Source organism: Scyliorhinus canicula, chromosome 2, assembly GCF_902713615.1.
Source record: "Scyliorhinus canicula chromosome 2, sScyCan1.1, whole genome shotgun sequence".
NCBI classification, from domain to species: domain Eukaryota; kingdom Metazoa; phylum Chordata; class Chondrichthyes; order Carcharhiniformes; family Scyliorhinidae; genus Scyliorhinus; species Scyliorhinus canicula.
The window spans coordinates 6,602,816-6,616,007 of NC_052147.1; the positions used below are offsets into that span (position 1 = coordinate 6,602,816).

Here is a 13,192-nt window from a genome sequence, read left to right on the forward strand (position 1 = left end):
TGCTCAAATGTTGTAATATTTGGAACAGGATCCTTCTGGCCATCCCTCACTGAGATATTTTATGATCCTTTGTAACACTTCATCCTTTTTGATTTCTGCTTTGATCAACTTTGATTACACATCGGACACTGGAAGTGATTCTGTCACAAGATTTACTTGTATTTGCACATCCTCATCCATGCATTGTTCTTCCACCATATCCATAGCTCGTGAGAGTGCATCAGTGACTACGATATGTTTTCCTGGAGTGTAAATGAGATTGAAGTCTGGAGTGTCATCATCATTATGGGTGGGCACTGTAGCACAGTGGTTAGCACAGTTGCCTCACAATGCCAGGGTCCCAGGTTCAATTCCCGGCTTGGGTCACTGTCTGTGCAGAGTCTGTATGTTCTCCCTCTGTCTGCGTGGATTTCCTCCGGGTGCTCCGGTTTCCTCCCACAAGTCCCGAAAGACATGTTTGTGAGGTGAATTGGATATTCTGATTTCTCCGTCAGTGTACCCAAACAGGCGCGGAATGTGGCGACTCGGGGATTTTCACAGTAACGTCATTGCAGTGTTAATGTAAGCCTACTTGTGACAATAAAGATTATTATCCTTTGCATTCTCGGTGACATCTCATTCAAGTTTTTTCTTATAATTGTTACTAGCAGTCTATGATCTGTTTCAACCAAGAATGTTGGTAGGCATACTAACAGTCTGTGATATGTTTCAACCAAGAATGTCGGTAGGCCATATACATAATTGTGAAATTTATCTAAGCCATTGATCAGACCTAAACATTCTTTCTCTATCTGAGCATATCTACGCTCTGTGTCAGTCATTGACCTAGAACCACAAGCAATAGGAAGCCAATTTTCATCATTGTCTTGCTGCAATAACACTGCTCCTAACCCATCTTTCGACACGTCGATATTTTTGTCTTCCTTGTAAGGTCAAAAAATGTCAGCACTGGAGCTGGTGTCAATGCTTCCTATAGCATTCGCCAGTCATGCTCATGTCTTTCTGACCATTGGAAAATCGTATCTCTTTTCATTATTTCGAGCAAGCATGTAGTTTATGCTCAGAAATTAGGAATTAATTTACCTTTAAATTTATCATACCTAGCATCTTGAGGACTCCTTTTTTGTCTGTTGGACGTGACATGTTTAATATCGCCTTTATATATAGAATCTATTCACATCTGGAAGAAAATAGACTTATCAGTGATAGGCAGCATGGTTTTGTGCAGGGAAGGTCATGTCTTACAAACCTAATAGAATTCTTTGAGGAAGTGACAAAGTTAATTGATGAGGGAAGGGCTGTAGATGTCATATACATAGACTTTGGTAAGGCGTTTGATAAAGTTTCCCATGGCTGGTTGATAGAAAAAGTGAAGTCGTATGGGGTTCAGGGTGTACTAGCTAGATGGATAAAGAACTGGCTGGGCAACAGGAGACAGAGAGTAGTGGTGGAAGTGGGTGTCACAAAAATGGAGAAGGGTGACTAGTGGTGTACCACAGGGATCCGTGCTCGGACCACTGTTGTTTGTGATATACATAAATGACCTGGAAGAAGGTATAGGTGGTCTGATTAGCAAGTTTGCAGATGACACTAAGATTGGTGGAGTTGCAGATAGCGAGGAGGACTGTCGGAGAATACAGCAAAATATAGATAGATTGGAGAGTTGGGCAGAGAAATGACAGATGGAGTTCAATCCAGGCAAATACGAGGTGATGCATTTTGGAAGATCAAATTCAAGAGTGGACTATATGGTCAATGGAAGAGTCCTGGGGAAAATTGATGTACAGAGAGATCTGGGAGTTCAGGTCCATTGTACCCTGAAGGTGGCAACGCAGGTTGATAGAGTGGTCAAGAAGGCATACAGCGTGCTTGCCTTCATCGGACGGGGTATTGAGTACAAGAGTCGGCAGGTCATGTTACAGTTGTATAGGACTTTGGTTAGGCCACATTTGGAATACTGCGTGCCATTCTGGTCGCCACATTACCAGAAGGAAGTGGATGCTTTAGAGAGGGTGCAGAGGAGGTTCACCAGGATGTTGCCTGGTATGGAGGGTGCTAGCTATGAAGAAAGGTTGAGTAGATTAGGATTGTTTTCGTTGGAAAGACGGAGGCTGAGGGGGGACCTGATTGAGGTCTACAAAATTATGAGAGGTATGGACAGGGTTGATAGCAACAAGCTTTTTCCAAGATTGGGGGTGTCAATTACAAGGGGTCACGATTTCAAAGTGAGAGGGGGAAAGTTTAAGGGAGATGTGCGTGGAAAGTTTTTTACGCAGAGGGTGGTGGGTACCTGGAACGCTTTGCCAGCGGAGGTGGTAGAGGCGGGCACGATAGCATCATTTAAGATGCAGCTAGACAGATATATGAACGGGCGGGGAACAGAGGGATGTAGACCTTGGAAAATAGGAGACAGGTTTAGATAAAGGATCTGGATCGGCGCAGGCTGGGAGGGCAAAGGGCCTGTTCCTGTTCTGTAATTTTCTTTGTTCTTTGTTCTTTATCTTCTCATGGTCTGGTTGTACACCTCGAGCAGACAAGTTGTCTCACAGAAGCCGGTGCACGTTTTTTGCAAAAGTCCACCAGAAACCTGTCTGGTCCCAGCGCCTTCCCCGTCTGCATGTTGATGCTCTCCATGACCTCTCCCAGTTCTATTGGTGCTTCCTGCTCCCCTCGTCTGTCGTTTCCCATGATTGTCCAGTCCATCGAGGAACCATTTAATCCCTGAGTCCCCGGTAGAAGGCCTCAAATGCTTTGTTGACCATTTTGGTTTGGCTACCATTCCAGCTCTGCTGTCCCTCACCTGGGAATTTCCCTCATGGCTACCTGCTTTCTCAGCTGGTGAGCCAGAAGGCGGTTAGCCTTCTCTCCGTGTTCATAAACCGACCCCCGTGTCTAGCAGAATTGGGGCACTGCCTTTCTGGTGGATAGCAAGTTAAAGTCCATTTCTAGCTTTTTCCTCTCTGCCAGAAGCTCTATGATCAGGGCCTCGGAGTACCTTCTGTCGGCCTCCAGGATGGAGTCGATCAGTTGCTGCCGAGCCGCCCTCTCTTCCCTGTCTCTACGAGCCTTGTCGGCTCTCCCCTAATCACCGCCTTTAGTGCCTTCCAGAACATGGAAGGTGAGACTTTCCCGTTCCGGTTGTCTGTTATATACTCGCCTATGGCTTGTGATGTTTTCTGGCTGACCTTGTAGGCCAAGAGGGCCGTGTCCAACCTCCATGTAGGGCGTTGGGCATGGCCCATCTCCAACTGCCATGACAGTGTACCCCAGTACAGACACTGCCATGACACTGTACCCCAGTACAGACACTGCTATGACAGTGTACCCCAGTACAGACACTGCCATGACACTGTACCCCAGTACAGACACTGCTATGACAGTGTACCCCAGTACAGACACTGCCATGACAGTGTACCCCAGTACAGACAGTGCTGTGACACTGTAGACCAGTACAGACAGTGCTGTGACACGGTAACCCAGTACAGACAGTGCTGTGACACTATATCCCAGTACAGATAGTGCTGTGACACTGTACCCCAGTACAGGCAGTGCTGTGACACTGTACCCCAGTACAGGCAGTGCTGTGACACTGTATTGCAGTACAGAAAGTGCTGTGACACTGTACTCCAGTACAGACAGTGCTGACACTGTACCCCAGTACAGACAGTGCTGTGACACTGTACGCCAGTACAGAGAGTGTTGTTACACTGTACCCCAGTACAGTGCTGTGACACTGTATGACAGTACAGACAGTGCTGTGACACTGTATTCCAGTACAGAAAGTGCAGTCACACTGTACCCCAGTACAGGCAGTGCTGTGACACTGTATTCCAGTAAATAGTGTTGTGACACTGTATCCAAGTACAGACAGTGCTGTGACACTGTACCCCAGTACAGAGTGTTGTTACACTGTACCCCAGTAGACAGTGCTGTGACACTGTATTCCAGTACAGACAGTGCTGTGACACTGTACCCCAGTACAGACAGTGCTGTGACACTGTATTCCAGTACAGACAGTGCTGTGAAACTGTATTCCAGTAAAGACAGTGTTGTGACACTGTATCCCAGTACAGACAGTGCTGTGACACTGTACTTCAGTAAAGACAGTGTTGTGACACTGTATCCCAGTACAGACAGTGCTGTGACACAGTATTCCAGTAAAGACAGTGTTGTGACACTGTATCCCAGTAGAGACAGTGTTGTGACACTGTATTCCAGTACAGAGTGCTGTGACACTGTATCCCAGTAGACAGTGCTGTGACACTGTATTCCAGTACAGAGAGTGTTGTTACACTGTACCCCAGTAGATAGTGCTGTGACACTGTATTCCAGTACAGACAGTGCTGTGACACTGAATTCCAGTACAGACAGTGCTGTGACACTGAATTCCAGTACAGACAGTGCTGTGACACTGTATCCCAGTACAGACAGTGCTGTGACACTGTATCCCAGTACAGACAGTGCTGTGACACTGTATTCCAGTACAGAGAGTGTTGTTACACTGTATCCCAGTACAGACAGTGCTGTGACACTGAATTCCAGTACAGAGAGTGTTGTTATACTGTACCCCAGTACAGACAGTGCTGTGACACTGAATTCCAGTACAGACAGTGCTGTGACACTGTACTCAAAAGAATACAGCAGAGTCAAAATCAGAGTGAAGTATGTACTGAGGAACAAAATTGAACAACAGCTGGAATGTGTCGGAAGCTTTGGTAGTTCAGTTCAACAAAGTGACAGCAGCGGGATCACACATGGATGAAATTGGAATAAAGAACACAACAACACCGAAATGCTATGTTATGAATAAGACCCCCGTGTCTAGCAGAATTGGGGCACTGCCTTTCTGGTGGATAGCAAGTTAAAGTCCATTTCTAGCTTTTTCCTCTCTGCCAGAAGCTCTATGATCAGGGCCTCGGAGTACCTTCTGTCGACCTCGAGGATGGAGTCGATCAGTTGCTGCCGAGCCGCCCTCTCTTCCCTGTCTCTACGAGCCTTGTCGGCTCTCCCCTAATCACCGCCTTTAGTGCCTCCCAGAACATGGAAGGTGAGACTTTCCCGTTCCGGTTTTTTGTTATATACTCGCCTATGGCTTGTGATGTTTTCTGGCAGACCTTGTCGGCCAAGAGGGCCGTGTCCAACCTCCATGTAGGGCGTTGGGCATGGCCCATCTCCAACCTCACATCCATGTAATGTGGAGCATGGTCGGAGTTGACAATCGCAGGGATTCCACTCTACTTCTGGAAGCACGAATTTCCTCACTACAAAGAAGTTGATATGGGTGTAGACCTTGTGTACCACTGAGAAGAATGAGAATTCCTTCTCACCTGGGTGCAGGAACTGCCATGGGTCCACTGCCCCCATCTGTTCCCCAGCCATGCCTGTCGTTTTTCCCGTTCTGAAGTTTGATTGGTCCGCCAATGAGTTCTGTATGCAGTTAAAGTCCCCCCGCCATGATCAGTCGATGCCTATCTATGTCGGGAATTTCCGCCATGGTCTTTTTTATAAAATCCGTGTTGTCCCAGTTGGGCGTTTACACGTTTACCAGGACTACCGGTGCCCCATCTCGGACACCACTGACCATGACGTACTGTCCCCCTTAGTCCTTAACCATCTTTGTCTCCGTAAACACCATCCTCTTGCTTATCAAAATAGCTATGCCCCAGCTCTCGTCCCATAGCAGGAATGGTAGGTCTGTCCCAGCCAGCCCTTCCGTATCCGCAGTCGGTCCTTCTCCCTAAGGTGCGTCTCTTGCAGGAAGACGGTGTCGGCTTTCAATCTTCTCAGATGGGCGAAGACTCTGGATCTTTTCAGTGGGCCGCTAAGTCCCCGCAAGTTCCAGGTGACTATCCTGGTGGGCGGTTTCTGTCCCCCTCCTTTCCTGTGGGATCAACCGTACTTACCTTGTAGATGCGCCCCTGCACTCTGGAGTTTTCCTTTGTTAAGGGGCAATCCAAAATGGCCGTGGTCACCGTTCTCACCATTAGGCTGGGCCTCTGTACTCTGGGGTCACCCTTTGTTCAGGGACCCACCAAAGTGGCTGCTTACGGTGCCAACTTGTTCCTTCAACCCGAACCTGACCTACTGAAGCCAATCTAAAACCGTTCCCTTCCTTCACATTATGCTACCCCAGTGGTCCCCCTTCCCACCTTTCTACCCTCACCCACTCCCCCCATACCCCCCTCACTATTAGGCCCCCTACCTTCCCCTTCCCTATCCCTGTGGTCCCCTACCCCTACCAGACCTTTCCTCGCCACTGGGAGATGCGCCACAGCCCCCTTGCTTTCATACCTCCCGGCACTAGCTTTCCCCACTGGTATGGTGGCCCCTCCCCCGGTGTTCAATATTACCCCTCCTTATGCTCAATTAATTGCCATCTCCTCTGCCCCCTTTCCTACGCTCCGCTGACCTTGCCCCTTCCTTCCTGTGAGCTGGTGCTCCTGCTCAATACGAGGCAGTACTAGACCATAAGACATATTAGCAGAATTAGGCCACTCGGCCCATCGGGTCTGCTCCGCCATTCAAACAAGACTGATATTTTTCTCATCCCCATTCTCCTGCCTTCTCCCCCATAACCCGGCCCCCTGATTAATCAAAAACCTATCTATCTCTGTCTTAAAGACAATCGGTGATTTGGCCTCAACAGCCTTCGGCGGCAAAGAGTTCCACAGATTCACCACCCTCCGGCTGAAGAAATTCCTCCTCATCTCTGTTTTAAAGGATCGTCCCTTTAGTCTGAGGTGTGTTCTCTGCTTCTAGTTTTTCCGACAAGTGGAAACATCCTCTCCACGTCCACTCTATCCAGGCCTCTACTGTCCACCGTACTGTCCCGCGCAAACATTGTTCATGCCCATCACTTTTCTTTCTCCTTTCTCTCTCTCCATCTTCCTCATCGCTGCTTTGTCTGCTTTTTGTCAAGGCCATTCATCCTCCTCTGCTGGGTGGTGAAATAATGTTCTTTATTCTGGAATGTCACCCAGAGCCTGGCTGGGAATAACATCCCAAATATTATTCTATTCTTGTACACGGCCGATTTCGCTTGGTTAAACTCGGTCCTGCGCTTTTCCAGGTCTGCCCCAATGTCTTGGTATACCTGTATTCTGTATCCTTCCCAATTGCTCGCCTTTGTCTGCCGAGCCCAAATCAAGATCCTCTCCCGAGCCTGATACCTGTCGAGTATCACCCTTGGCTGCTGCCCGGCCTTGGGGTTTGATCGAGTGACCTGTGTGCCCTGTCGATCTCCAGCGGCTTGAGGAAGCTGTCTCTTTCGACCAAGCTGTCCAGCATCTGGGCCAAATAATCTGTCGGGTCCCTGCCCTCAATCCCTTCTGGCAGGCCCAATATTCAAATACTTTAACGTTGTTTGGGTCATCGGTCTCCATCCCTCAGGGTTGTCTGGGGCCCCTGCCTCGTGGGTCCGCCGACTCGCTCGCTGTTCTTGCGATTCACCAGGATGTTGCCTGGGATGGAACATTTAGGATATGAAGAGAGTTTGGATAGACTTGGGTTGTTTTCGTTGGAGCAGAGAACACCTAGGGGGCGATGTGATTGAGATGTACAAGATTATGAGGGACATGGACAGGGTGGATAGGGAGCAGCTGCTGCCCTTAGTTGAAGGTCAGTTACGAGGAGATGCAAGTTCAAGGTGAGGGGCAGGAGGTTTGGCGTAAACCTGAGGAAAAACCTTTTTACCCAGAGGTGGTGACGCCTGGAATGCACTGCCTGGGAGGGTGGTAGAGGTGGGTTGCCTCACAACCTTTAAAAAGCACCTGGATGACCACTTGGCACATCTTAACATTTGAGGCTATGGGCCAAGTGCTGGAAAATGGGATTAAATAGGCAGGTCAGGTGTTTTTCATGCGTCAGTGCAGTCTCGATGCGTCAAAGGGTTTCTTCTGTGCTGCATTATTCTTTGATTCAGATTAATCAGCAGATCCTGCTCACGGACACTCAGTTTGAGTTCAGCCAGGGTTACTCAGCTCACGACTTCATTTTAACCTTGATTCGAACATGGACAAAAGAGCTGAATGCTAGAGGTGAGGTGAGAGTTAACATCAAGGCAGCATTTGACCAACATGGCATCAAGGAGCCCGAGCAAAACTGGAGTCAATGGGAATCAGGGGGGAAACTCTCCGCTGGTTGGAGTCATACCCGGCACAAAGGAAGATGGTTGTGGTGGTTGGAGGTCGATCATCTCAACTCCAGGACATCACTGCAGGTGTTCCTCAGGGTAGTGTCCCAGACCCAACCACCTTCAGCTGCTTGATTAATGACCTCTTCCATCATAAGGTCAGAAGTGGGAGATGTTTGCAGATGACTGCACAATGTTCAGCACCATTCAGGATACTCAGATAATGAAGCTGTTCGGGTCCAAATGCAGTGAAAACTGTCGCTGGGGCAAAATCCTGGAACTCCCTCTCTAACAGCACAGTTGGTGTGCCTACACCACAGGATTGCAGCGGTTCAAGAAGTCAGCTCACCAGCTCACCAAACCAGCAACGCCCACAGACTGTGAAAAATGAATTTTTAAACGGGTAATGTTTTTAAGCTATGATCTGCCTGCTGGGGCTGGCTTTGGAAATTCTTGCCCCTTCCCAGTGGGCACCAGATTCTCCCAACTGGCGCCACCTGAGTTCCTGAAGCCGCTGGCAACAGGGCCCACGCCTCCAACTGAGAGATGGGCACATGCCAAAGGCGCCGCAGCGGCTGACATGAGGAGGGGGGGGGGGTGTATCTGCCGGCTCTGTGAAGGTGTCAACGCGCCCCCGCCCCGGTGTTCAGGCTGCCTTCCAGCGGAGGCCTCCAGCTGCGACCGTTAACATTTAAACGGCCGCTCGCGCATCCCGCCGCTCACGCGCGCCTCCCGCCAAAAACAGGAGAGAACTGTAAGCATGCGCACTGCCGGCGGGCATCCAGGCACATGCGCAGATTGAATTCGTCCAGCTGTGCAGAGGCACGTGGTTCGGTGGAACGTTTCTTCCCCTTTAAAATGAGGCTTTCGGCCATCTTAATAAAGTCAAGCTCACTGTTGACGACTTGCAGCTTTGGCCCTGTAGACTAGTTGATTCTTTCCTCCCTGTTTTCTCCAAATGTAGTTTTTACATTTACAAACAATGCCCTGCCCCCCCCCCCCCCCCCCCTGTCCACACACACACACACACAGACCCTCAAGTTAAACTAACTATAGACGGGAAAAACACACTTTATGGAAATGGTTGTCTCGTATTTTATTTTTCCCTATTTGGGAAAGCTGGGATTCACTGGCCGTCTCTAGTTGCCTCACTTGACCACTTCCTTGAACTGCTGCAGTGGTGAAATACAACTCAGTATCTTCCTGGTGCTACACCAAAGCTTAATTCATAGTGACCGAATCCTCTAGCACAGAACAAGGCTATTCGGCCCATCCTTCCCTGTGCCTGACCTTTGAAAGAGCAATCCAGTTAGCCCACACCCAGCCCAGAGCCCAGTCCTTTATTTTTCTCTTTTTGAAGTATACATCCTATATCCATTTCAAATTCACTGTCAAACTGTTTTACCATCTTCTCAGTGCAGAGAGTGCACTGCAGATCATAACAGCTCTCGCCCTCATTGGTATCTCTCTATTCGTTCATGGAGTGCAGGCATCTCTGGAAAGGCCAGCACCTATTGCCTATCCCTAATTGTCTTTGAACCCATTGATCATTTCAGAGGGGTCTTAAGAATCAACCACACTGCTGTGGGTCTTGACCCACAGGTAGGCCAGACCAGGTAAGGACGGCTGATTTCCTTCCCTGAAGCACATTAGTGAAATGGATGCAGTGGTGGATTGACAATGAAACACACTGCAGTATGCAATCAGGAGAGACCCAGACCGCAGTGCCTGACGGGAGTTGTATTTCTGACACGCGAAGCAGCGGTTAGAGCCCAGAATTTGGGAGTCCAAATATGACAAAGCATGAACCTGATAGACTGTCAGACTGTCACGTCGAAGGGGTTGGAATTGGAGGTGCGCACCTGTAAATCCCAGCCTAAGGCAGTGGGAACCAGGTTTGCAAGTGTTTAACTCCCTCTTCCCCATCCCCTCCTCCTGCACCACCATTTCCCCTCCTCACCCCCAATCCCCCCTCCATCACACCCCCATCCCTCACCCCATTCCCCTCCTGCACCACCATTCCCTCTCCATCACCCCAATCTCCCCTCCCTCACAACCCCATCCCTCACCCCATCTCCCCTCCTGCACGACCATTCCCCTCCTCACCCCCAATCCCCCCTCCCTCACACCCCTATCCCTCACCCCATTCCCCTCCTGCACCACCATTCCCTCTCCATCACCCCAATTCCCCTCCCTCACAACCCCATCCCTCACCACATCCCCCCTACCCCATCCCTCAAACCTCTCCTTCACCCCTCACCCCCAATCCCCCTCCCTTACCCTACCATCCCTGAGCCCCCTGTTTTACACACCATTCCCCCTCCTTCACCACCCAATTAACCCCTTCACCCCCATTCTCGGTCCTTCACCCCTCATTCTCCCTCCTTCAACCCCACCCCCCCTCGTTCATCCCCATTTGCCTCCTTCATTCCTCCCCACATTTCCCAGGAGGAAAACACTGATTGTGTAAGAGTGAGTGTGTATGTATCGGAGGAGGCCTGTTTCCATCCAAGCTCCTTCAACAATGAGCCAATCCTTTTTTTAAAAATAATTTTTATTGGAATTTTTTACAGAAAATATAACAAAAAGTATAGCAAAAAGCAGTAATATGCAACTAACAGCCCCATAACACCCACAATTCCCCCCATACCGTAAAATCATGTATCGCATTCCCCCACCCCCCCCCCCAAACAAGAGAACTTAACCATAAATTAAAATTAGATAAATCAAATTTAAATAAAATAAGCCAACATAATCAACGTCCCACACCCCCCACCCCACCCCCCACCCCCCCACCCCCCACCACCCCCACCCCACCCCCCACCACCCCCCCACCACCCCCCCCACCCCCCACCACCCCCACCCCCCCCCACCACCCCCCCCACCCCCCACCACCCCCACCACCCCCCCCACCAGCCCCCCCCACCCCACCACCCCCCCCTCCCCCCCCCCACCCCCCCCACCCCCCCACCCCCCCACCCCATCCCCCCCCCCACCCCCCCCATCCCCCCCCCACCCCCCCCCCCACCCCACCCCACCCCCCCCCCACCCCACTTTAAACCTGCAATCCCCAGAAAGAACAATGTATTCTGCTTTGAATTAATGTCCTTTCTTTCTTTGTGTTATTGCTAGAAAGAGCAAATAAAGGCAATGGCCTTGATTATAGAATCTCAGTACCAGGGCTGCTACCTCTTTAGGCTTCCCAACCTAATAAATATTTTATAAAGATCAAAGGCACGAGTCGACGGAAAAAATGTTTTGCCCAGTTCTGGGCGCATTTAGCTGCAGTGGCGAAAAACACCCGCTAGATATTCAAAGGTGGGGGTGGGGGGGGGCTCCTTGCCGAGACCACACTTGAGTCATTTTGTGCTGGCGAGCCCAGGTGCAATCACGACTAGTCCACATTTGTGGAAACCGGTAATAAACGGTACCCTGACAAGGTCTCCCATGTGTGACCATTCGATCTTGGGCGCTGGGAGAATCCTGCATTCGCTTATTTAAATAAGCCTAATGACTCATCCAAATATGCAAATCTGGATCACGCCCAGTGAGGGCAAGGTCCAGGCCACGACATCTCGCGAGATTCAACAGTCTTGTCCCGACACTAAGTCAGGCGCGCCGCGGCCAACTGAATCATGCCCAAGACTTTTGTCAGGTAAAGACATATTCTCTTAGAATATCTCTTAGAATTAGAATATTCGACACCAGAAGTTTTGTCAATCATTTTATTTACCCTATTTGAAGGATAACTGCAATACTTGAAATGAGCTATGTGTAGTTTGAAACACTGATAATTGATCAGAAATTAAGATGTGTTACCTTATTCAAGAGATGGTATTGCAAGGAAAAGATAGTTGAGGACCCAGGCAAGAATTTTTCCCTTATTCAACACGTTGTGAAGTAATGGATTTAATCAGTACTCCTGTGATGAAATTTGATTTCCATGTGGGAATCATAGAATTTTGCAACACAAAAGATAGTTATTTGGTCCATCATTCTAACTGAAATGAAAAATGAAATGAAATGAAAATAGCTTATTGTCACGAGTAGACTTCAATGAAGTTACTGTGAAAAGCCCCTAGTCGCCATATTCCGGCGCCTGTTCGGAGAGGCTGGTACGGGAATTGAACCGTGCTGCTGGCCTGCCTTGGTCTGCTTTAAAAGCCAGCGATTTAGCCCAGTGTGCTAAACCAGCCCCTGCACACCTCTTAGAAAGAATTGTCCGTGTCGTCCTATTTTCCATACATTTCTAGTTTTAAAAATAATTCAGATATGAAACATAGAGTCTATTCCTGTCACTGTTTGTGGTGGGGGCATTCCATGTCCTCACAACCCCTCGTTTCATATCAATAGTCATTGCATCATCATATTTCACTTGCTTGAGAAAATTATTGCTGCAGACAGCTTGCTGTACCTGTTGTAAGAATGGGTATATAGGTTTCTAAAATGGAGATTGAGTTGTGATGGTTGATGCAAATGAGTGAAAAAGAGAAACATAAAGTTATTTACATAAATAGCCAGAAATTAGCCTCAAAAATAAATATTTCACGAAGTATAAAGCATTGGCAAGGTTGCATTACATACAGCTGAAGTTAACCAAAGCCAAAAACGCATTGGAGAATAAAAACAACTGATCGGGTGGCCTTCCCATGGTAAAGTTTTATAATTTCTATTAGTGTCAAGAAAAGCCAAATGGGTCCTTTGAAAGATTTAGCATGGTGGTTAGGATATTGCTGAAATGTAAATATTTTTGCTTTGTATTCATTTTCACTAATGTTATGGGCCAGGGTTTAGAAAACACCAAAGTATATTCTGGAGTTCACCTGACCTACAACTGTTTATTGATTTTGGTTATGATGAACACAAGAGCCTGTCTTTCAGGTGTTCTTCAACAGAGTTCTTAGGCATTTTAAATCAAGAAAACAAGCTTTATTGTACAAATTTAGTTAACATTTGTGTAAACACAAACAATAAGATTTTTTATCAACTACAACCATAAAGACCACACACTGCTATAGTAATCTATAATGAATTCCCCCATAACTGTTCCAATTCAATAAC

At 48.4% G+C, this 13,192-nt stretch overlaps 1 protein-coding gene across 4 annotated transcripts in view; it reads right to left on the reverse strand.

The window, feature by feature from the left end:
* The window catches only part of LOC119979694, a 253,384-nt gene extending 245,369 nt beyond the window's left edge, over positions 1-8,015 (reverse strand). For all 4 annotated transcript variants that reach the window (XM_038822283.1, XM_038822274.1, XM_038822266.1 and 1 more), the window contains exons 1-2: positions 7,999-8,015; positions 1,101-1,180 (exon numbers count right to left, since the gene is read on the reverse strand). The gene's annotated coding sequence lies outside the window, so the exon portion shown is untranslated. The remainder of the gene's footprint in view (positions 1-1,100; positions 1,181-7,998) is intronic.
* Positions 8,016-13,192: the final 5,177 nt, after the last annotated feature.